Here is a 24,639-nt window from a genome sequence, read left to right on the forward strand (position 1 = left end):
TAAAGCCCAGGACATCATAGAATCCCCTTGGATTTTTCACTGTGGGGGAGCTGCCAGTCACGAACAGTCCTGAAGCAAACATAAAGGCTTTGATTTATCCAGTTAAATATAGATCATCCAGTTAAATGTAGACCATCCTTTCTTTGTGCATGTTCTCAAAAGAAGTGTTTTCCCTCAGGAGAGCAGGCTGCAGAGGCTTTGTTTTTCTTCTGCCCTGCACCAAGTGATGAGTTTTATGTCAATATTCTCCTGAAAACTTTTGGGTTTCAGGACATCATCATCAGTTTTGGATGCAAATTTCCTTGCTTTAAGAGACCCAAATGGACACAGGAAAGTCAGCCCATGCCTGGCTGGCCTTGCTCTAAACTTACTTCAAACCAGAGTACCTCAAAACCCCAAACACCGTTCCCAGTGTACCCTAGATGGTGGCACTGCTCAGATTTGCTGGTGCCACTGTGGTGTGTTTGCTGGGCAGGATTATTTGGTCAAAGGCTTTCTGCTGGTAAGTGCTGGTCCACTGCAATGAAAACATCAGACTTAGGGGGAAGAAAAACAAACCAGAAAGACAGCACTTGGTCATTGTAGAGCCACCGCATGCAAGCAGCAGCAATGGGGCCAGCAACAACTTCAAACTGGGGATGCATTCCAGGTTTTGGGTCTCCCCGTTTTTAAGTAAGGTCTCTCCAGGGACCTTCTCCTGATATTTGCAGTGCAGGAGGGCTCCAAAAAGCACATCTGAGGCCTTTGGGCCGTGAGCACCACAGCTGCCTTACTACTGCTGCTGCCAGTGAGCTGGACCTCGGCTCCTGGCTCTTGGGTCTAGGTAGGGTGGCCAAAGCAGGGAGTAGACACCCGTGCCACCCTGCTCCCATGGCTGGAAAATCCCAGCTCCAGCTTACATCAGTGGAGGAGCGAAAGCGAAAACGTCCTGAAAGGTAAATAAACAGCAAAAGCGGAACGATGAGCTAGCTGCCTCCCAGGAAAATCCCCCGGGTGCCGTGTGGGATGTGTGGCAATGCAATCCCAACCCCGGGAGTGCCGGGAAGCTGGGAGAGCTGGGGACATGGCAGCGACACGGAGCACACGTCCCGCACAGCCCGGCCAGCCTCCATCCCCAGTTGAAGTCCATGGTGGTCCGGGTGCCCGTGCAGGGGGTTTGGTGCGAGCAGCCTTGCTTGCAGCCGGAGTCTGATGGCAGGAGGGAAGGGGTTTGCCTTGTCTTCATCCTTGCACTCGGGAGCGAGGCCGGGCGCCTGGTTTGCACGGTGGCGGTGCTGCTCAGTGTCACGCACGTCTCTTCAGCTCCACCACACGTTGGCTTTCTGGCTCCTAATTAACGTGCCAGTATTCGCCTCCGAGGGCTCAGCACTGAGCCTGTCTCCCCTAGACCTGCGCTGTTCCCCCGGGCCACAGGGAAGCTCGCAGGGCTGGAAGCAGCGGGGAAAGAGCCATCTCGGGGACCCTGAGGTGTATGAGCAGTTCAGTGCTGCCACGCTGTGGGAGACCCGGCTCACTGTGCAGTGCCGTCCCGGCTGAGGGACCAGGCATCCCGCTCCCCACGGGCTCTGCTGCGGACGGCTCTGAGGTGAGCGCCCCTGTTAGCTGACTCGGCTGTAAGGCACGGTAGTGATGGGCTTCTCATGCCCTCGCTGGCATCACTGCTGCGCTGCACCCAAGATGTAGACCCATCGCCTAGCAAGGCTTCAGCCACACGTTCCTGGGGGTGAGACCTCTCCAGCCTCCACTGCCAGCTTCCTGCCTGTCTTTACAGATGGCCAAACACCGGCAAGGGTAAAACCAACAGGAGCACAGGGGAAAGTGGTGCTGGGGTCTGGCTGGGGACATGAGTGCCTTTAGCCTCCCTTTTGTCCCTGGGAGCATCCAAACAAGTGAACGGGGCATCCTTAGCAAACCTCCCACTACCTTGCAGTAGCAGTGGCTCTGCCACCAAGATGAATCTGGAAGATATGTAGAAGCTTCTTGCAGATGCTCTAAACAGCATTTGGAGGTGGTAAGTAAGGAAAAACATGGTTCTGCTCTGGAAGGGCTGAGTGCAACTACCTGAGCTGGCTGCTGGCCAGCAGAGCAGGTAATTGATAGCAACTGCTTTATGTAAAGTAGCAGGAAGGAAGGAGCACAAAAACTACAGCCCTGCTCATGCGCTGCCAACCCTGTGCAAAACTTCACAAGAGAAGAAACTATGAGGCATGCAAGCTTGTATGATGGTCTGTCTGGAACTGCTGAGTGAGCTCAGAGGAGGCCACGGAGATGCTGCGAGGGCTGGAGCAGCTCTGCTCTGGAGCCAGGCTGAGAGAGCTGGGCTGGTTCAGCCTGGAGAAGAGAAGGCTCCTTAAGGGGAGACCTTAGAGCAGCTCCAGTGCCTAAAGGGGTTACAGGAAACCTGGAGAGGGGCTTTGGACAAGGGCCTGTAGGGACAGGACAAGGGGAATGGCTTTAACCTGACAGAGGGGAGACTGAGATGAGACATTAGGCAGAAGTTCTTCCTGTGAGGGTGCTGAGGCGCTGGCACAGGGTGCCCAGAGAAGCTGTGGCTGCCCCATCCCTGGCACTGTTCAAGGCCAGGTTGCACACAGGGGCTTGGCACAACCTGCTCTAGTGGAAGGTGTCCCTGCCCGTGGCAGGGGTTGGAACTGGATGAGCTTTAAGGTCCCTTCCAACACAAACCAGTCTGGGATTCGGTTTGGTGACAGGTCACAGCCTGGCAGAATGTGTTTGAACACTGAGTTTAGCAGAGTTCAAGCCTAAGGGCCTGTGTGCTGGCAGAGAGAGGAGGATCCCATGCCTCGAAGCTGCAGCAGGGGAAGCATTTTGGACCATGTGGATCCAGTTCTGTGTGAAACAAGGTCTGATCCCCTTGCCTCTCTCACACAGGCAAAGGGTTTATGGCTGCCATGCCTGTGACACTAAGAGTCAACACAAGCAGATGCTGAGCCGGGTACTGGGGCTCTGCAGCTGTAGGGCAGATACTGGCAGATGACTGGCAGCTTGCTGAGTGAAGAGCAAAAGGAAGGAGGGAGCTGGAAACACATCTGCCTTCCTGGATGGGTAAACACCGATGCCCTTTGATTCCATTTTGACTCATTTAAGCCTAGAACTGCAAAAGGATGGCCCAGTAAGCAACACAACTTGTAGGAATTCCAGCTGCTAAAGTTACCCCTCTCTCTCCTCATAATTTCACCCATGTTGTTCCTGATTCACCCTGCTACAAAGGAAAGTCCAGTCTCAGGGTCTCCTCATAGGATCATGAACCAAATGCATCAGCAGTAAAGTTCTATCATCCGAGCCGTGATCTTTGCTTCACCCTGCGCTTTTCCTACAGAAATTAAACTAACCTGCTCTGTCTCTTTTCACAGGACATGAAACGCACAATTTTACGCGCATCGCAAAGCCACACCAAGGCGCGCTGCGAAGAGCGGTGGAGTGCACGCCGTTTCTTATGGCCTAACAAAGGGTCCTTTATTTAATAATGAACTATTACAGCACAGGACAAAGATTTGCTTTGTTCAGTGGCTAGAAATTGTTTGCAGATTTTTCTAGCCACCGGGAGTTGACAGTTCGCTTAGGAAATCAGTTCTTAAAGCGAGAGTGCCTCCATGCCTGCTCAGCTCTCGGAGTGCTGCAAGCCCAGAGCTGTGCGGGGCCCAGGCCGGCTCTCTTCCAGTGGGCTGAAATAGCGAAACGTTTCTGGATGTATTTCTCAGTGGAGGAAGCAGATCCAGGCTTTCAGCTGTTGCCCCTTGTCACTTTCAGGGGAGCTTCAGGCTTCTTAGCCAAGCTGCTGAAAGCAAGGGACAAAGAGGATGCACCTTGGGGCAAATCTGTATACAGGCTGGTCACCTCGGTGTGAGGCCAACACACTGCTCGGGTGACACAGAGGGCTCAGCTGTGCGGGGTTTACAATTAGGTCTCTGTATGCCCCCATATACAGGTATAGATGACAGAAAGCTGAACAATGACTGGGGTGATGCACTGCAGTGTGCCAGCAGCACAGGACAGGCTTTCTGCCCAAGCACAGCTAGGCACTGTCAGGAAAGAGCTGTTATTTCCTCCCCTTCCCTTCCCCTCCTTCTATTAATAGGCTTTGGTACCAACCCATTCATGGGGTACAGGCACGTGGGGTCACTGGGAATCCCACCCCAGGTGCTTCCACTTCCAGCCAGGGAGGTGACTATTTGGGACAGCTTGTTTTGATTGTACAGGGCAGCTCAGATTGTGCCACTTGGCTCCAACACACAAATCTCACAGCCAGGGCATTAATGAATGAGGAGCAAGATGTTATTTTCCGGAGAGGAACCGTGGCCGGAGGAAGGGAACAAGAAAACAAGAGCCAGCATTCACCCAGGGCTGTACCTCGATACCTGTGACCGGCAGCCACCCCTCCCTGGGGGTAATGCAATTACCAGGCTGATGTCTCATTATGCACCTTTAACCATTTTGTTCATCTCAGTGAGCTGCTTGTAGCAGGGTGAAGAAGCAGGAGCGTGCTTGGCCCTTTAACTCCAAGTGAAGGCACTTAATGAACATACCTCTCCTTACCTCCCAGCTGGCTTTCCCAGAAATATCCAAGCACAAAGCGAGAAGTTGCCTTGATACCAAATCCTCTGGTAGGGTTAAAGGCACCAGAACCTCCATTCTGCCTAGCAACTAGATAAAGGGGATCTCTGAAAAGTCCCAGCACAAAACTGTCCATCAGTGTGCTGCTGAGGCTGAGGAACCCAAGTCTTGAGTTCAGGATTGGTCCTAAATTCCCACATCAGCTTCCGAGCACTTGCACTCCTCAGGTCTTTCCAAAGTACGTCATGTGCACGTGCAAACGCACACATACACACACACGGGGTTGTTTGTCTGGTTTTAAGCAAATTAACTCACTTTTCTGGGAGGGAAACGAAACGCCCCTACAGCACCAGCCCCCACGCTGTCAGTCACCGACCTACAGCAGGGAGATGGAATTTGGCTCTTGGCCCAATGGTTTAGCTCCAGGTTAGCACTGAGCGGAACCAGTTGCAGTAGATGTGGAAAGTCTCATCTCTCCTCTGCACCCTGCCAGGCTCTGCTGTATCTTCTGCATGTGCCACCTCTGGCAAATGTAAAGACAGCGCCCGTAAACGGGCTTGTTGCACACCAGGACACAGCAGAGAGAAACTTGCCAAATGCATTGCCCCATGACATCACTTGAGCTTTTGTTTGTGTCTCAATGGTGAGAAAGGAAAACAAAAAAGTCTGGGGGGAGGAATTTGACTTGGAGCGGCTCCCTCTAACCATTTATTTACCTTGTGTGCATGCTTTATGCTCTTACTCATGGGTTACAGTCATGGGTGCACATAAGGTCTTGAGGGTCCCCAGCAGTAATCCCTTGACAGAGGAGCTGGCTCACGGCACGCTCAAGGCATTTTTGCTTCATTACTTTCTCATCAGATGATAACACCATACAGTAACTTCACTGCTGCTTCTGGCAATTGCTGCACTTCCTTTCCCCACGCATCCCTGACGTACACGTAGCATGGGAAATGCTCCTCTGTTTCAACACCCAGTTCAGTGCTAGGCCAGGCAGCTGGGAAGGGGACATAGGCAGAGCTGGGCATCAGGAGCCACAGTGCAGGGTGCAGACAGCCAGCGTCCTGCTGGAAGATGCCCAAGTGTTTGTGGCACTTGGAAGTGCACTGGACTCAGAGCCCCACCATCAGTGGCAAACATCCTTTGCTCCAGGCCTGCCTGGGGGTGTGAGCACTCAGCAGCACCCTGATGCTCCGCAGGGATGTGAAGATGGGCCCAGTGTGTTGCAGTCTGGAGAGGTGGAAAGCAAAGAGAGGCCGGGAGTGGGGAAGTAACTGGTCACGTAGTGAATTGAAGTGGTGTCAGGAAGGCAGTAACTCTAGCCTGCAAACAGAAAAGCAGAGCTACCTGCTCTGATTCAAAACAAACATAGTCTTGGCACTAGGGTGACATCCCACAGTGACTTTTATAGGCATTTTTCTTAGGCCATTTCCTCTCTCGCATTGCACTCCTTGCCTCCTATCCCACAGTGAAATAAGCTCCATCTGAGCCAATTTACCCCACTGGGCTGTGGTTACTCAGCATTTGCTGGCAATGCCCTCACCACAGTTTGGCCCTTCAGTCCCAGCTCAAATCATTTGGTTTGGACACCAGATAGAGGATGGGCACCGCATAACTTTACAGACCTATACTTGGCCTATCCATTGCACCTCCTTTTACAAGAAAAGAAGAGAAATGGGCAAGATTTGCCTGACCTGGTTTACACACTGACCTGGGGAGGGGATGACTCATAGCTGTGCCTATATTTCCCCATATTCTCCTCCATAAAGGGAGCCTAGCGTGACTAGCTCAGATGGAGACATCTATGTTTAGTCAGATGAATCCCACCCAACGCGACTGCAGCTGCTGGAGGAACATGAGCTTTCCCATAATCGCTTCCCTTCCCCATAGTTTTGGGGCAGAGAGAATTACTTGAGCTGATGAGTCCTTGAAGGATTCCTTGAAAATTGCACAAAATCTGCTCGGAAGGATGTGTGTCTGCTTGCATCAGGCCTAAACGTGGTTCAGCGGACTGCAGAGGTCCCAGGCAATAGGGTATTCAGAGGGCAACGCGATGCTGAAGTTACCATGCTCTCTGATAGCAGGCAGCCTGAAAATGGGAAAAAGCAAAGACAGTAACAGAAGGAGCATCCAAGACATCTCCTGGGTTTGGACAGCTACTAAGTTGGCCACATCCCAAGAGAAACAACTTCCGCTCTGTCCCCTGGCTCCTACCCTTACCTCCGCCTTCCTCCTTTCCCTCTGCTTTCTTCAGTCATTTCCCTCCTGAATAGAAACTTTTGGGAGGCTTATTTCCTTGCACCTGTTTCAGCTGTGATGTAACTGCGGTAATAACTCAACCACTGTTGGATGGAAGGCTGCAGTCATGTCTTGGTTCCTTTTCTGCATTTTATTGAGTTATGGTTATATTTAGAGATGGGCCCAGGTCAGAGCTGCGCAAGAGGAGCACTCCCACGGTTTGGGAAGGTCTGCGCTGGGAGTCAGACCCCTTCATCTCAGCTGGCCTTCCTCTTGCTAAAGCGCGGATCCAAAACCCAAGGTGCAAAGATGGAGAAGTCCAAGTGTAAGCAGAAGTGCAGATTCTGGAGGTGAGGCCGGTCTGCGGTTGTGGTGGGATGAAGCAAAGTGCAAAGGCTTACATTCTGCCACAGCATGAAATATCTTTCTTCACGCTTGATGGGAAAGTCATTAAGGAAGGCTGGGAAAGCCAGGTGCTGCCTTGCCTTCCAGAAGTAGTAAATGAGAGAACTCAGATCAAAGATAACAGCAGTAGTATAGGACTCTGTCCTATGGATATTGCCTAGGTGGCCTTAATCCCTTTGCGCATTTTAAGGTCTCGTGTCCTTCACTTGCAGAGAAAACCACATTTTTGGGCCTGTTGTTTGATATGACCGGATGCTTTCTTCAAACTCATGTTTTGACCTCCCAGGGTTGAAGACGAGCCTGTTACGACCAACTGACAGAGCTGCTGTGCTGCATAGGCCCGTCAAGCAGAGCCAGTGTTGAGCACGAAGGCTTCAGCTAGACTAAGGCAGCACAGTCCTCTGAAAGGGAAGCTGTTCTGTGCCACGGGTACAGACCAGAAGACACCAAAGCAGCAAACTGGCTAATGCAATGTGCACAAGTAATTCTGGCAGGTGATTCAAGCCCTCAAGGAGGTGGCAACCACAGGCAAGTCCAAAGGGCAGAGACCTTCCAAAGCATTTACCCCATCTATTTCCAGTTTTGCAGAAGAAGGTGAAGAAAATACAGTGATACCCTACAACACACTGCTTGTTTTGTATTGGGCAAGAAAAGTCTCTGGCCTGTCGTGGCCCAAAATCTTAAAGCTGACAGCTGGGCACTGTCACTGTCTCTGTGCAGAGCTGCAGCAATGAGCAGACTGAGGGAAAAGCAGATTTCTTGGTTTCCACCACCATACCAGAAAGGCACAGGAATGAGAATTCAGAGATTATAATCCCAATCAAACTTTACATGCTCATGACGGACAGTTTCTCTCCTATGGTGGATTCAGGCATGTCTGTTAAGGTAACCCCCTGAGGTGATTTTACCATCTCCTGCCTGGTCAGCGTAACCCACCGGTAGGAAGTAAGGTCTCATGATACTGCTGACTTAGAATAACTTAGAATCACAGAATAGTTAGGGTTGGAAAGGACCTCAAGATCATCTAGTTCCAACCCTCCTGCCATGGGCAGGGACACCTCACACTAAACCATCCCACACAAGGCTTCATCCAGTCTGGCCTTGAACACCACCAGGGATGGAGCATTCACAACCTCCCTGGGCAACCCATTCCAGTGCTTCACCACCCTTACAGTAAAGAACTTCTTCTGTATATCTGATGTAAACTTCCCCTGTTTAAGTTTTAACCTGTTACCCCTTGTCCTGTCACTACAGTCCCTGATGAAGAGCCCCTCCCCAGCATCCCTATAGGCCCCCTTCAGGTACTGGAAGGCTGCTATGAGGTCTCCACGCAGCTTCTCTTCTCCAGGCTGAACAGCCCCAACTTCCTCAGCCTGTCTTCATTCGGGAGGTGCTGCAGTCCCCTGATCATCCACTTCAGTGTCTCCTCACTGCAATGAGGATCCAGTGTTACAAAGACTTACCCAACCTTGCCTTTCAAAAGCTGACTGGGTGGCACTTTAACCCTTTCAGGACAAAAAGGCTTTTATTTTCCCAGGCACCGTGTCAGTGGTCCTCCCCAGCATTTCTATGTTCTCGCTAAGATCTGGACACCCGGTGAGACCACCACCTCATGCTGCAGCCCAGGGATGCTCCTGCCCATGCTTCTGCCACCCCCAAGTCTCATTATTTGCTTCTAGGTTCCTGGAGTCAGCTGAGCCCTCTCAGCCCCATTGAACCAGCAGCTATTGTGGAGGTAGTTACCATAATGACCCCATAATCCTGTTTTTCCAAGGCAGAATCTCCTGTCCTGTAGGTACTGCGTGAACGCTTTGTTCCCAGATGTATTACTTTTCATTTAGCTAAATTAAAACACATTTTCTTGGATTGTGACCATTCAGCCAGCAATTCCGATCCCTCTGTAACAGTAAACTATCCTCGCCATTATTTACTGTGCTGCAGGTGGACAGACTGAAACACTAGCTCTGCACAGGCTGCCCTGTTCAGTTCAATGGACTGTTGATGCTGTACAATAATGATAACTATTCCGGTGTCCAGGGAAAAGATTATTTCATGGCTGACTCTTTCAGCTAAAATATTCAGCTCTTCTGAGATTTGGGAGCACATTTGGGAGTGCTCAAGGAGTAGCATCTTTTTCTCCACAGCCTGTCTCATCGCTGCATGATAACAGCCTCCTGCTGCCTCCCCCTCTCCATTTCCTCTGTATGTGGAAAATCACAGATAAGAAAGAGAGAGAGAAGGAAAACAGATTTACTTCATTAGTTTATGCTTCGAGTCATGCAATGACAGAGCTGCTGAACTGACATCAACCCCTTCCCTGTCTGCCTCACCACAGCTGCGTCCTACCCCGAGCCTCGTCCTGTGGCCAAATGGGGAAACTGGGGCACAGGAAAGATGAAAAGTCAAACTGACACCTTCCATAATGCACACGAACTGCTGAGGTGAAGTTTTCGTTGCAGCGTAACAGCTCCTGGTACAATGTAGGCAGGTAGAGGTCTGGAAGAGCTCTCCAGGGCAATTTTAATGCCCTAAAGCAACTACAGACAAATGATGCACATTTATTGGATAAATACTTCTCTCTTTTTGGCTCGCTCTCTATATCCACAGCGTATTAAATATGACAAATACTCTTCCCATGCAGCTCCAGTAAGGTCAGTGAACTCATCCCAGGAATGAGTTTGACTTCATTTAGGGCAGAGCTACCCAGCAAATCCATTCCTGCTAACAACTCTGCCTCAAGTGTGCAGGCATACCAGGTCTTCCACCCTCCCTGTGCTGCATGGCCTGAATGCATAGCAGCCTCCTGAGGAGATGACATGGCTTTTGAGATGTTCTGCTGGGTTATGGCACAAATCAGGACAGTAAAACAAACTTAAGTGACCTGTGAAAGGTCAGATCCTTTTCTTGCTCCCGGGGTAGGATGAGCCACTGGGTCAGAGAACTTGCCCTCGGTGACGGCACGTTAAGCAACTTTCCAGGAAAATCTCTTTCCTACGACCACATCTAAACCATAGCTTTAGTAAGAACCATGCAGCCTTATAGAGCGGGCTTTAAAAGCAGACCACACTGCATTCGCTTGGCTACAGAGATGCATCATATAATAGTGGTGTGTGTGGCTTACCACCTCGTCTCTTATCCCTCCGTTTATTGAATCAGAGGGTGGTGTCGTCATAGCACATGCTGCAAAGGCCACCAGGCCACACACACGTACCTTTCTTGTGCACGCTGCCTAAATCCCATTGATCAATGACTTCCTGCATGGTTACTGGAATGCTGTGGGAAGAGGAACATAAAATTCCCTGCTCTCATTTAGCCCTCCTGTCAAAGCTAGAGAAGTCCTGGCCCAGCTTCAGCTACAAAAACATATGAAATATATCAGCTGAGGCTGAACGGAATAGAAACTGATGGCCAGTCCGGATATTGCTGCTATTGCACCGAGAAGGTTTCCTTCCGAAGCCAGTGCAGATGATTCATTCAAGAGCCCAGGTGCTCAGGCAATCGCCAGGTACTATGGTAAAGGGGGACAAAGCCAGGCTAAAGGTAAATCACTATAAATCTACTACCTATAGGCATAACTTCTCAATGGTTAAAACACCACAAGAATGGTAAAAAGCACAAGTTGTTTTCCAGCATTTATACTTTCGTCTTCTTTTCATGGCTTCATCTTGGGCACTTGCAGTAAAGTAACCAGAGAACTGCAGTGGAAGCCCTATGAACTACAGAACAGTGGAAGCCCTATGTTGCAAAGGACTCCCAGATTTTCATATCTGGCTTCATTTCAAACGAGAATGAAATACAAAGAAGTTCACATGCTCCTAACGAGGGCCTGATTAAAAACAAAAGACCCAATGGAATGACTAATAGTTATTGATTGCTTCAGCTCTATGGGACTTCAAAGCAACTCAAGTGCAAGAAGCTAGATGGTTAATTGCCTTCAGAAAAACAGGTTCTTTATCACACACAAACCCGAGTGCACAAAATGGAGACATGAGAAAACATTACTTACAAATAAATGAAGGCCTCACTAGAAATATGCATTTTTGAGAAATGGCTGGTGAAACTTTCACTGAATCAGACTCCACAAAAAACATAGTTTCTTGTTCCCCTTTCCAGACAGTTTTAAAGTTGGATTTTCCACTTCACATCAAGCATCATTTGCATGGAAACAACTGCAGGGAACTGCTAACTAGTAAAAGAAGAAATCAACAATTTCTGTTGTGATTGTAAAGCACAAATAACAACAGAAATGCCTATGTAGATCTAAAAATCAGTAGAACACTTTGTAATGCTAGTTTTAAGCAAAACTTGTGTTTTTCTTTCACTCAGAAGCTCACACAATTCAGTTATAGTCTTATTTAGCTAGAAATATTTGTTAAAAGGCAAAATCTTAATTCTACAGCTGGCTTAGTTATTCATGTGTATTGCAGCAGCATGTGCATCACCATGCTAGGAAGAATCCTAGTCTGAAACTAGGTTAAAACATCGGGACAAAAGCTTGAGAAAGTGAAATCAATCTGTGGTGTTTACTTGTTTGTTTTATAATCAAAGCATTGAAACTTATGTCAAAGGTACCCTCTTCACATAGAAGTGTGCAGGAATGCCATAATGGGGACGAAGAAGAAAAATACTCAAGCAACAGAGATTTTTGACACTAAAGGTGGCAGAAAATAGTGGGTCTGTGTTGGCTGGCATGAAGCTGATGGTGATTGTGTTGCTGAACACATGTTGCAGCACAAGGATTCAGTGGGGTACCCTGTATTTCAGAGCAAGCGGCTTGGAGATTCCTGGTTGTATTTTCTGGATGATTTTACATTAGCGACAAAAGGCAAGTAGAGAGAAAGCTCAAATTCGGCACGACAAAATGAATTAAGCTGATCTGAGAACTAACTCAGAGAATTAACAATTTTTTTTCAGATGCTCACACATTGATGTTGGGGCAACTGGGAAAGGGAAATGAGATTATAAAATGGCATTAGCCTGGCTGAAAAACCTCCAACAGCAGGATGTGATAGTCTCATCAGGAACAGAAGCAGCAGTAAGGCGAATGTGTTCTCTGAGCCATTGCCTTCCAAGGCCTCACTGACAGCAGAGAATCTTGAATTGGGTGACTGCTCTCACAGAGAAACCCCAAGAGAAAATACAGGGAACTCTCAGGATCACTTGGCTGTGGAAAAGAAAAGGCTGATTTATTCCTTAAGCAGTTATATTTTACACAGAAAAGAGGAAAAAGTGTGTTGGTTGTTATAGGTGATTTGTATTTGAGAGAAACATTTATGAGGTCCCATTAATACAGTGGTGAACAGTCTAGAGTTTCTAAATCTAGCAGATAATACTTACACAGCAACTGTACACAGAAGGAGACGACCTTACTATGGACCTCAGAAGGCAGATAACAGCTGATTGATTCTTGAGATGGAAGTAGCTGCTTTCACTGGGGCTGTTCATTGTGGTGTGATTACATGCTGTATGGGCCAAGAGAGGAGATTTGCAAGTAGTAATTAATAAACCCAATGGTTGTATCAAAGAAACTTCCCAAAGTTTCTGAAAACTACAAGCCAAATTAGTTAGGATGCAGAATCTGAATGCAAGAAATTTGAATGCAAATTGTGTAGGCATGATAAAAATAAAAGACAAATAGTTAGTCAAGCCCCCTCCCTCCACAATCAAGCTTGGAGCTTAAGCTAAAACCTTATCCAAATTCAGCATCAACTGGAAATTACTAACTAAATAGGTAACAAAGAAAGGAGGAAAAAGCAAAGGATATTGATGGCATTTTGAAATGCAGAAATGTAGAAGGAAGGCCTTGATGGAAACAGTCCTTCAGTGGGGAAAATATTTAGACTCCCCACATTTAGGAAGAACAAGGAGTTAAAAAAATGGATTAAAGGCAAAAAATAATGCCAGCGATGACAGACAGAAATTGCAAAGCTGGTAGTAATGTTGAAGCAGAAAAGGCTGAAATAGTTACCTGTTAATTCTGCAAGGAGGAGAGGAGTGGCAAGAAACTTATTTTAGATAAGGCGGCAAGCTATCTTCCAGTGCATTAGGAAACAGATAGCTTCTTAAATTCAGCAGTCGTCTTCTGCCTGAGAGCTGTGCCAAGGCATCCTACAAAGAGCAATACCGGTCTGTAATGCATGGTTGGCCTGTCGGTAAGCAGAAAACCCCAGGGTGATATCCCTCTGACCTTGGCTGGGAGCGGGATGTGGGATGGAGGAGAAGGGAAGTGGAGGGAAAACGGGGCACTGCGGCCTTGATCTCTGGCCCTGGACCGCTGGCTGTGGCTGCAAGCTGTGACTGCCAAAGGAGAGTTAAAAATCTGCCAAAAAGCCACACAGTAAATGGCAAAACTGCATCTGAGCGAGAAACTTTTGGAGAGGAGTTTATTCCTGTCGTCACAAAGGAGATTCAGAGGTACCTTGATTTCTGTGTGAAGGACGGAAACAGAGCCTACTAAATATTTCTCCAGCTAGCAGAGAAAGCCATCACAAGAGTTCAAGGAGGAGAATTCAAACCAGACCGAATGAGAGAGCTGGCAAAAAGTGTTAAGAGTGAGGGTGAATAAATCACTTAGAGAGGTCGTGGATGGTTCTGTTTCCTGATGTTTTCATTGGCTTGGGTGAGGAGAGATTTCTCACCACCAACTGCAGTCAGCTGAGTCACTCAGCCAGTCTCTTTAACCTCTCCCTGGTCCATGGACAAAGATAAAAACTTCTGCAGGGGATGATTCAGTGCACCTAAATTAAGCATCTGCTTTGAATTGCCTTCCGAAAGTGCCCATCTCTCCCACTCTTCCCCTGCCACCATTACAGAGGAATTCCGGGGAGACAAGGTGTGTGGCAGGTAAGGGATTGGGTAGCGCAAAAGTCCTACCTATCCCCTATGGACTAATCAGTGCAATAGGTTCTCTCTTAGGGTTAGGAGTCGGGCACTGGTGCAAATGATGCATATGTGCAGATCCAGCAATGACCTATAAAATTCAGACCCTGAATAGAGCACTTGCCCCACACAGGTGACAAAAAAGCACAGGGTTGAATACACTTATAAAGTACTTGTTCAGTATTACTGACAGGCAACAAAACTAACCAACCCCCAGAGTTTCCTTACAGCTCACGAATGGCTCATGTCATGGATAAAGTGAAAAGTCATAAAGCTACCAGTACCCACAGTAAAGGTCTTGTAATCACCATAGCAGAAAGAATTTTTGCACCAAAAACCTCAAGTTGAACACAGCAAGGTCTACTTGCATGTACTTGTACACAGGTCAAAAATCTGGACTGTGGGTTTGTCTGTGTTTTCTTTTGCTTTCAGAAGTGATGCAAAAATACATGTTATTTTTTTCTCTTACTAGCTCTCCACCAGGAATGGTCATTTTTGTCCACCTCTGCAAACACCTGTATTTCTTCCTTTACAGATTGTTTGCCAGATGCCTTTTAATTTATTCCTCCTGTTAAAGTGCCATTTACCAGGTGGCGTCTTCAAAACTGCTTGCTAGGGATTTGCAACCCATCACTGAGGCTGGTGAAGAAGTCACAAGAGGGCAGCTTCCCAGCTACTGACTGCCCAGGTGAAGCCTGAAAACGTTAGCAGGCCACATACAGTATGAGCCGCACTGAGGAGCTTGGAGAGGGGTGCGTTGTGCGCGTCTGTGGCTCACACAGAGTGGAAGTGAGCCCAGATACTCCAAGTTGTAGATTGTTTTCTGTAATGAACACCTGCACATCGCAGGCAGGAGGCGCCCGTTTTACGTGTAGTGCTTGGAAAGGTGGCCCGGCTCTTTCCTTTCCTCTAGTCTACCCTCACTGCTTGTAAATCTCCTTATTCTTGAGTTGCACTTTACTAGTATGAAGTATGCAGCTAAAGGTGAAGGGCTTTGTCTCCATGCTAAAATCTCACTGATTTCACTCTGATCCATTTCTATACTGGTTGAGCTAAACCAGAGAAAACTCCAGCGGGAACGCTTCTTCTTTGGCTGATTTTTGCTTAGCCCGTCTAGATTCCCAGCCAATTAGAGTTACACTGAAATAAGCATGGTGTAAATCCACGCTAAGAGATTGCAATTGGAGATTGCTCTCCTTCCACTAAAGTGGTTTACTGGACTAGAAATGTTCATTCATGGGGGGGGAAAAAAAGCAGTGTATTCCTATGTACACACCGAGCGGAGAGCTGCAAAAACATTTTGTCTCTCATTCTTAGTCCCTCATTAAAGGCCGCACATTGATTATTTATTTCTTTCTAATTTAGCAACAGCAGTAATAGAAATTGCCTCTTTGACCCGAGGTAGTTGCCAAACATTTAGTTCAGAACCAATTTCAGTGCTACTGTAATCCCCTGAACTGGAGAGCTGGAGCAGAAGTAAAGCTGAGCCAACCTGAAACTGTAGCTGTGCAAATGGCGCCAATCTAATTAAGTTATGAAAAACTGTCCCTCTGGAGATGAGTCTCCTGCAGCTCACAAGCAAAAAGGTGGAGAACATGTGAATCTGGCCACAAGCCTCAGCTGTTGACAACCCAACTTACAGAGCATCTGTACACATGCCCTTTGGGAAGAAAGATAAGTGGTACTCGGGGGAACCACACATTTGTTTAACTCTTTGTTCCGTACTCATCCAGGCAAGGAGAAAATGTTTCACATTATGCTGAATACCATCTCAGATTCTGGCAGGATTACTTGTCAATATTATTGCAGCCTCTTCAGTTACAGTGCTTCAGCAATAAAGTAGTTAGACTGGCTTTGAAATACAGAAATTCAGGCAATACAATCACACTATGAAAGAGCGCTCATTAGCCTTTGGCTGACCTTGAAAAATTGCATTTCTCTCCAATTCTTCCACAAATTGCTTTAAGGAGACCTCCTTAGCTCTACCAAGTCACAAGGTTCGACTGTGTGACTCATGGTTTTTAGCCACTCTCTCACGATCACAAGGCATGCTTGCCTTTTACACGCAGCCACAATTGCTACAAGGATACATAAAAATGCACCAACGGCCTTATTAATAGTGGCATGTTCTTATTTGTTTGGGACTTTTTTTTTCCAACCTCAAAAGTTTCATAATGAAACAGTTGGTCTTATAAAAAGTGTCACTCATCAAGTCAAATTTTATGGCTAGGTCACTGTAAGGACTTTGTCAGACTGTGACTGGGCACAATAAAGTTCTGTAGATGTGGAAGCTGAATTAAGTGTAATCAGATACGTCTGGGGGCATAAGCTGGCTCTCAAAGGGATGTGTTCTCTTGTTTGAGAGAAACAGCATCACTACGTTTCCTCCAGTATCTGACTGTTGCTGGACACAGGCCACCAAATATGTTGAACCAGTAGGTCGACCCATATCCTGAGTCTATACCTCTGCTATCAACAGCCCCTGCAGCTGCGGAGGAGCCCTCCAGCAAAGCGCTTGGAGAAAGGAGGAAAGCTCAGCTCAAGGTGCTCCTTGCCCCAGTGTAACAAGTTTCAACACCTTCATGGTGAAGGTCTCAGATGTACTGTTTTCAGCAGGACTTGGCACCGGTGTGCGACACCTGAAATAATTACCTGCCTGCAGCGATGCTGGAGCCAAAGGCTGCTCAGCTATTCTTCTGTTTCTCTTGTACAGCAGATGATGGGACAGAGCAGTGCCAGAGATAAGGAAAAGCTTTGCCTGATGGAATGGTGGCTTCAGTGGCACGGCTCACCCAAGGATCTAGAGCCTGTCTGAGGAGCCTGCCACAGCTGGCACAGAGCGTGCCACATCTGCAATGCCATGGCTGCAGTGCTGTTAACCAGCACCACTGCTGAGAACAGCCTCCCTCCACTGGCATCACACTTGTCACCTCTCCACACTGGAGGATCACTGGAGGATCACTTCCTGCAGGAGTGGTCCCTCTTTCATGTACTCACTCAGGAGATGCAGGAGCGTATGCTGGTGGATGAAGCAGATGCACAGGTCTAATTCCACCCAAAAGAGGGCAGTGGTGCTTGCGGACACACAGGCACACAGGGAAGACAGTAGTTTACTCTCCAGCTGCTCGACTTTCCCAACCAGCTGACAGAAACTCTCCCCAGCTCTTGGCACAGGCAGAGCAGTCCACAGAGCTCTCTCTTTCACACACTCTTAGTTAGCCTCTGCTCTCACTTCCTCTCTTTGACTCATTAGCTGTTTTACCATCATTTCTCTTGAAATTCAATGGAAGAAGTCACATGAACCCATCCATGCCAGTGCTGAGTGCCCTGTACCAGGTGCCTCTGTGTCACCCCCATCTATCAGTTACTTGGCTGCCAGCTGGTACATGTCTTCTGCAGAAGCAGCTTTTCAGATGAGCTGTGGCTTGGGCGTAGCCGGGAATGGAAATTTGGACGGACCGCAGTTGATGGCAATCAGGCAGTGTTCAGAAGCTTGATGTCACAGGAAACCACTGATACTGCGAATAATTCAGGGCAATGAACAAAATCCCCAATACACTGACTGTTTTCCCCCTGTCCCAGTGGCTATGTATTTTCCAGTAGTGTGCTTGCCCAATGCCTATGCCCTCACCTTCAGCAGGTGCTGTTCACAAAACGGTATAATCCAACCCGAGTACCCACTGTTAACACCTGTACTTACCGTGGTCCTCCCTCAGCCACAGGGCTGTGTGGGTTTCACAGCCTTGAAGTGTGGAGAGACGCTTGCTTTATTTCCCAGCATCAGAGGGTTTCTCAACCTGGCAACTTCTGCTGTCTTGAGGTTGTTCAGTTAATGCTGTTTTCTTGGCTCCCACACTAAAAACACCAGACATAATAGCAGCAGCCAAGGTATTAACAACAAAAACAGCAGCAAAGACAATAGCAACACAAGTGTAGCTCATAAGCTTAGCTTTGTTTAATGGTACAGGATCTGCACAGCCCCTGGGAGCTAGACCCAGAGCAGAAACCGCAGTCAACTTTCCCACCTCTACTGCTCTTGATGGTTGGGAATGACCCTGCTCCAGACCAAAACAGCCTTTTACTCCTGAGTGAAATGAAACAATGGCCCCAGGTCGCTGTGGCAAACATGGGCCTGGAGGTGTGGTTTCTTACACAAGCATGTTTGTACAGAATGTTTTGCTGTAGATGTAGCCCTTATACAGGCTGGGTTGATAGCATTGCACATATGCTATCTGACAGGATAGCATATGCCATCCTGTGCCTCCACATGTCATTATGCCCCCTCACTGGGTTTCCAGACAGGAGGAGACGACTCTGCCACTGCCCATGCCAACAGGTTGAAGGCTCTGTGCTGAGAAGAAACCTGAAGTTCTTCTTCAGGTTAAATGCTGAGACCAGCCCTACTGGGTGGGAGAAGCCTGGTTAGGGGATAGAGAACTGATAAAGGACCCAATAGTGCAGGGTCAGGTCCTTCAATCACAGATGTACCTGCCCGGAAATGACCTGATTGTAGTACACGTAACCCACTTGTTTCTTCAACACCTAAGTAATGCCTTTGCAGGGTGAAATCCATGTAAGTAGATTTAGCTGCCTTAGCATGGGCTTGTGGCACTTCTGGGGTACCTGGCAGAACCTCAGCCTCGGGGCTGGGATATGCCCTCTGCTGGCACTTAGAAGGACACCCTGGGGCATTTAAAATGCGACACTGCTCTTGTGTTTGAGCTAATCTGTCACCTAAGTAAAAAGCAAAGTTTATCCCACTTCCTGCACAACCCCTCCTCTCCTGAGGCTGCCTGGACACACACCTTCCTAAGTTAAACACTAAAAATGTACTTGTCTCTTCAGGAAAAACCAGACTTGTACCCTCAGAGCAAGACTTAACGCCCTTAGTGGCACATGGTGCAGACAACTGAGGGGGTACCTCTGCTCAGCATGGATCAGTATGGTAAGACTAGTGTGACTCTTGAAAGAAAAGCCAGATTACCAGTACTGCACCCAGTACAAGAAGTCCTGGTCCCCAGTGGTTCTGAGTTACTCCAGGCTTTGGAGCTGGTGGTGGAGTCAGTAACCCAGGCATCCACTGCATGATGCTGATCTGCTCTCAAATGCATGTTTTACTTGGTGGCATTTTACCAATAGGCATTTGCATGTATAACTTCAGTCTGGCCTGCAGCTTTATGATTTCCATAGGCAAAACCCTGTTTGCTTTTATTTCAGATTTTCAAGTGCATATGGTTAGGTGCAATTACTCTCCACTGAGGTGACAGAACCAGGGCTAGGAGCCTCATAAAAAGTACAATGCTATAAGGAAAACCTGGGCCTTCTTTGCCAAAGTTAGCGTAATGTGTGTTAGGAGAAGATGAGCAATGTCAGTATTACTGCACTAGGGAAAATGCAAATATGAAATTCTTTCCCAGTGAATAGTGACAATACCGTGCTATGTAGAAATGTGGGGAATTAGGCAGTGTCATCCCATGTGATTTGTACATACTTTAGAGGGAATTAAATCCTTGTGAACCTATCCAGCTTTACAGATGTTGAGGCCTGCTTTGGCTTGCTGATGTGCCAGTTTTACATGGAGGCAACTCCACTGAGACCTGTGGAGTCATTAAACACTGACAGAAGAAAGCGGAGACTCAGATGCTGCCACCCTACTTACCATGCCAAGAAACAGCATGCATTTCCCAAACATTTCATCCATTGAGCAATAGTAGCAGCACTGGCAAGGTCTTCTGTGATCTGCTTTGCCCATCGCCTTACCCATGAGTCCAGGGTGGGACCACCTCCAGGAGTAAGAGGTCAGCTGTGTATCTGGACCTATTCTGGCCTGAGCCTCCTTGCAACATTACAAGGATGTCAGCATCTGTGTTCTGCCATTTGCACATCATCACAGCTCACAGGCTTTAAAAGGTCCTTTGCCGTACCATTTGGTGCCCAGATTTCCCTTCCCTCTTAAATTACTGTCATATACTGCAACCACTTTAATGCTGGAGCTAATGCAGCACTGTCTCTGCTGAAAGGCTCTGTTTCCGGTATCCTAATTGCGATATACCCCATCATAATCATTATCACCCCTGTTGAGGGATTGCCTTCCCACCGCATACTGGGCTGTACGTTCTGGTCTACAGTGGTGGTACACCCCCGACCTTCCTCCTCATTTATGCTGGCAAGGAAAAAGTCAAGGCCAAAGCAATATTCTTTTAAGTAGGCCTTTTGGAATATGCAGCAAGCAGTGACATTAGGGCTGTGAGCTTTCCCATCTGCGTGCCGAAAGGATTGCTGTATCATGCAAAGGAAGGGAGGCATGTAAATTATGCTGGGCGCAAACCATTTTGAATGCCTTTGAGCAAGTGTCAGTTGGACCATCGACTTTCCACCCCCATCCATGGAAGGAGGCTGGAGCAGGCTGGACTGGGACAGGAATGTGATCCGTACTGTGCTGTTGCTGGGTTTACATGCCTACTGATTTTACTCATGCAACCACGTTGGGTATCCCCACCTGCTCGCCCTTCTAATGAGCGGAAGAATAGGCGTAGGGACACCAATGACACTGTCCAAGTGCATAAAGCTGTGTGTGTGCATGATGTGTGGAGGATCCAGGCTCCACTCATGATTGATGCTCTTCCCTGGGAGCAATCTGGCAGCCCTGCAGCCCTGCAGCCAGGTGTTCATGCTAGTCCTTGCGAATGCAATCTTGCAATCTTCTCTCAGCCCTGGAATCAAGCCACGGGTGCTGGGAGAAAGGATTGAGTTTCCTTTTTGGGGTTTATTTTTTTTGATGTTTTCCTATGAACCCACCCAATTTTGCAACACTGCAAAATGAAGGCTTTGCCTGTTGCTTTTTTTTTTCTGTGTGTCCTGCTGAGGGAAGGGACAGAAAGAGCTGGGTAAGATAAAACAATGGAAATTAGAGTGTAATGGAGGAGTGTGAAAAACAAGAAGGTTGAGGTTGTGAAAAGCCGGACCAGGCTTGGGAGAGAAAAACTCTTTTATGTGTTTTGATATTGTCTTATATTTGTGCTACGTTTACATCAAATACCAACCCAGTAGGTACAGAAAGAACAGGCAGGTAGAATTGCTAGCAGAGCTTTTGTAAACTACTACTCATCCTAAGGCACAACCCAGTGACCTCGCCTTTAGCTAAAAGCTATTAAATAAATTTAAGCACACGTGTAAATTGAATTACCTTAGGGGAAAAAAAAAAAAAAAGGTGGGAAAAACCCAACCCTTGGATTAAAAATGACAGGAAAATCACATCAGGTAACCCTACAGAGCCTGGCAAACTCTATAAGGGCTTTGAGTTACTCCTGACCGACACTTCCCCGTTCAGTGTGTGGTCCTTGGCTGGGGCGGCTGCGCCACTGATCTCAGTGCTGCCAGGCCTCCGGCTCACTTGCCTGTTCTCCCCTGTTGCGCTCTCTTTCAATATAATGGAGTAATAGGGAGTAGTGGTCGGGAATTAAGCAAAAAAACAAACTCAGAGGCTTTAATGTCTGACAGCCCTGCCTGGAATGGAGCAGCGGTGCCTGATTCTTGCCGGGTGATGAGTACCTTCTCTTTATGGATTTTGTGCGTGAGCGGCTCCTGAGAATCCCATGAGATGCCTATCTCCTTCTTCACCACCAAACCCCATTTTAAAACACAGGGTTCGTTTTCATGTTTTCATAACACCTCATTTGCAGGCATGTGATTAGACCTAATTAATGCTTGTAATCAATGAATGCTTAATTGCTGCTCATAAAAAAATGCTGGATAAATGCAGAGCACTGCTTGATTGAATGTTCTTTGATTGGCTAATGGATCACTCTATTACTCTTTTAGATTCTGCTTAAGCAGGCAAAATATCTGGGCTGGTGTAAAACAATCCTGCATTGATCTTTCCAGCCAAGTGGGGTCTTTCCAGTAATTAGAAGGGTGGTGACAGGAACAGACTTGGCTGTCTCTTCCTGGGGGACTGGAAAGAGTGGGTTTTTTGTTGGTTTTGGGTATTTTTTTATATTTTTAATTCGAAAGCTATGCAGCAAATAGCAAGGAGAAGACTGGTCAGATCTTTTGACTTTCAGCTGTAAAAAAAACCATTCAGCATTCCCTGATAAGCCTCTTGATTTAAACAGAGAAGCAATTTCTGCTCCCTGGGAGTTCCATTTGAGTAAGTCTGGCCCCAAAACTTCACAGGCTCAAATCTCTGGAACCAAATTCCAGGAAACGTTCATATGTGGATGATGCATCTGTAACAGATACAAAGGGGAGAGGGGAAGCATTTGGCAATTAGGAGCTGGAATCATTTATAACTCCAGCTGGTACTTCTCTTTTTTCAGGTGAAACGTCTTGAGGGGAGGAGAACCTGTCAATAGCATGTTTTGCACTATGTCTTGCCTCTTCTCCATATTAAGGCTTTCCCCCATGAACTCTTCCAAATGGGGCCGGCTTCATGAGCATGGAGAACCGGCACTGGATTGTGCTCTGCCCTCCATCACCCTGCACAAAGGCTGCTGAGGAGCAGCCTCACTGCTTTGCTATGGATTCCCACTAGTTAGTGTGCATGAGAGCAAACTAAGCTATTCACTTAGCGGGTGTTCACAAAAAGAGGGACCACGTACTAGGAGTAGGTCCTATTTCCTTGTCTGACTGTGCCTTTCCGGATCCAGTGCTAAGCACCCACAGGGCACAGATCCCAGCAGGTTTGGGGGTAGAACAGAAGACCACAGGGATCACCCGGCATCCTGCAGGCTCAGTTCCACTGTGGAGATGTTGCTGATGCTCCATGCAGATCAGCAGTGAAAGAAAAGGGCATCAAGAAAAGCAACAGAAATGTTAGCTGTAAGAAACTGATTTTCTGTCTCCTTATGAATCCTGATTAGCTCTGTGGCACCCAGATCACCCAGCACTTATTTGCAAGGCTGAGTACCTACAGAAGGAAGAGCGTCAGCACACATGTGTCTAAGTGCAAGTGAGGTTTCCACAATATAGCCCTTTGTCTTTTTAACTTTATGCTCTGTTCAAATGCTCAGGCTTGTGCTCCAACATAAATACATTGCCTGAATTTCTCTCCTCCTACATTATTCCTCTTGAGCTGTGGAAGATTATACTCAATAGATAAAAAAGTGCTTGTTTCTTTGACAAATGCAAGGCTTAAAGACCACCCTCTGTTCTTAAGCAAAATTTGCTTATCTTTGCCCCCAAAAATGTTGTTACTAAATATGAGCCATCATTTGTGTGTGGCCTGAATGAGACGCTCAATTCATCTTATTAAAGGTTATCCTTTGAGGAGCTTTAAAAGGAAATGCATTGTTCTTAATTATTCTTATCTCAACAGCTGTATAATTCCTGGTTTTGATTTAGAAAAAAAAGAGTATCCAAAGAAAGATTATACTGAAAGCTGGAGATGGGTCTGAACCCAGACTGCAGAGTTGAACTGCAGCTCTTAGCCTGTGCTAAACTCTCTTCCTCTCTCCTTTGAGAAGCTGCATGTCTATTCTCTTCTCCCAAAGTTAAAACATGAATCTGTGTAGAAAACGACAGAAAAATCTCAGAAAAATAGGATCTGTCTCTCTTTCTGGTTTTAAACTTGTCCTAATAACGTTCTTTTTTGTTTTATAGGAAAACAGTAAACAAGACTTGGTGAGGAAACACTTTCCTCTGCCATTCCCGCACCCCAAGCTACCCTGTCAAAGTTTGTAAATATTTTCATCAGAAAGGCCCAAACCCAGTATGTCTTTTCCATTCAGTGAAAATCCTAAAAAAATTTGAAAAAAAATCAAAGCAAACTGAAATTTGGGTGAAATTTACTATCACGCTAAAAAGCTGCTTTCTGTTGGTTAAATGTTTGCACAAAAAGTGACATTTGCTGTGATGCTGTACGCTTGTCACAAGCTGCTACCCACTTTGAAGTGGAGCAGCACATAATGGATCAAATTCTCCACAGAGCTCAATGCCAGAGTTTCAAGTGCTTGGCATCTCGCGTTTGGTCCAGCTTCTCTGAAGTGGTCAGCATCCAGCAGCTTCTATTGTGACAATAAGTGGCAAGATGTTTTGCAAAAGGGCTTAGCTACCAAGCTGCTGAATTCTTCTGAAAAATCTGGTCCAGGATGGTACTGAAGGCAGTTTCAGCTGGTTTGATTGAACCAGCTGTTGAATCACAGTGAATCACTTGAACTTCTCATTATAACATGCCTCTCCCATGAAACGCTGCCCACTCTCCCAATAACCAGGTAGAATCATAGAATCAACTAGGTTAGAAAAGACATTTAAGATCATCAAGTCCATGCATTCACTTTGCACTGAAAAACATGTGGAATATGTGTGGGAATAAAGGCTATGAGAAGGACTAGAGTGACAAACATAAGGAACCTTACATGTACCAAGGAAGCTTTCTGTTGATGTTTTACATAAACAGCCTGAAGGAGAGGTCTCAGTTTCACCTGGGCTATTTAGTGCTCATCACATTTGAAAACTAGATGGAAGTAGACTCTTGTTTTTCACAAGCATTTGAAATCAAAGAATTAGAAACCCCTAACAGCATAGCTGTAGAAGCCTTAATTT

General features: G+C 47.1%; 1 long non-coding RNA gene across 9 annotated transcripts in view; it reads right to left on the reverse strand.

Moving 5' to 3' along the window:
• Positions 1 to 3,451: 3,451 nt before the first annotated feature.
• Positions 3,452 to 24,639, reverse strand: part of LOC136007667 (uncharacterized) — a 282,089-nt gene continuing 260,901 nt past the window's right edge. For 6 of the 9 annotated variants that reach the window (XR_010609798.1, XR_010609795.1, XR_010609797.1 and 3 more), the window contains 6 exons: positions 17,798 to 17,952; positions 13,187 to 13,326; positions 12,556 to 12,680; positions 6,796 to 8,648; positions 6,487 to 6,664; positions 3,452 to 5,898 (listed from right to left, as the gene is read on the reverse strand). This is a non-coding gene — a long non-coding RNA (uncharacterized LOC136007667). The remainder of the gene's footprint in view (positions 5,899 to 6,486; positions 6,665 to 6,795; positions 8,649 to 12,555; positions 12,681 to 13,186; positions 13,327 to 17,797; positions 17,953 to 24,639) is intronic. The other 3 variants (XR_010609801.1, XR_010609803.1, XR_010609802.1) reach the window with 3 other exon arrangements.

This window comes from Lathamus discolor, chromosome 2, assembly GCF_037157495.1.
Source record: "Lathamus discolor isolate bLatDis1 chromosome 2, bLatDis1.hap1, whole genome shotgun sequence".
In the NCBI taxonomy this organism is placed as follows: domain Eukaryota; kingdom Metazoa; phylum Chordata; class Aves; order Psittaciformes; family Psittacidae; genus Lathamus; species Lathamus discolor.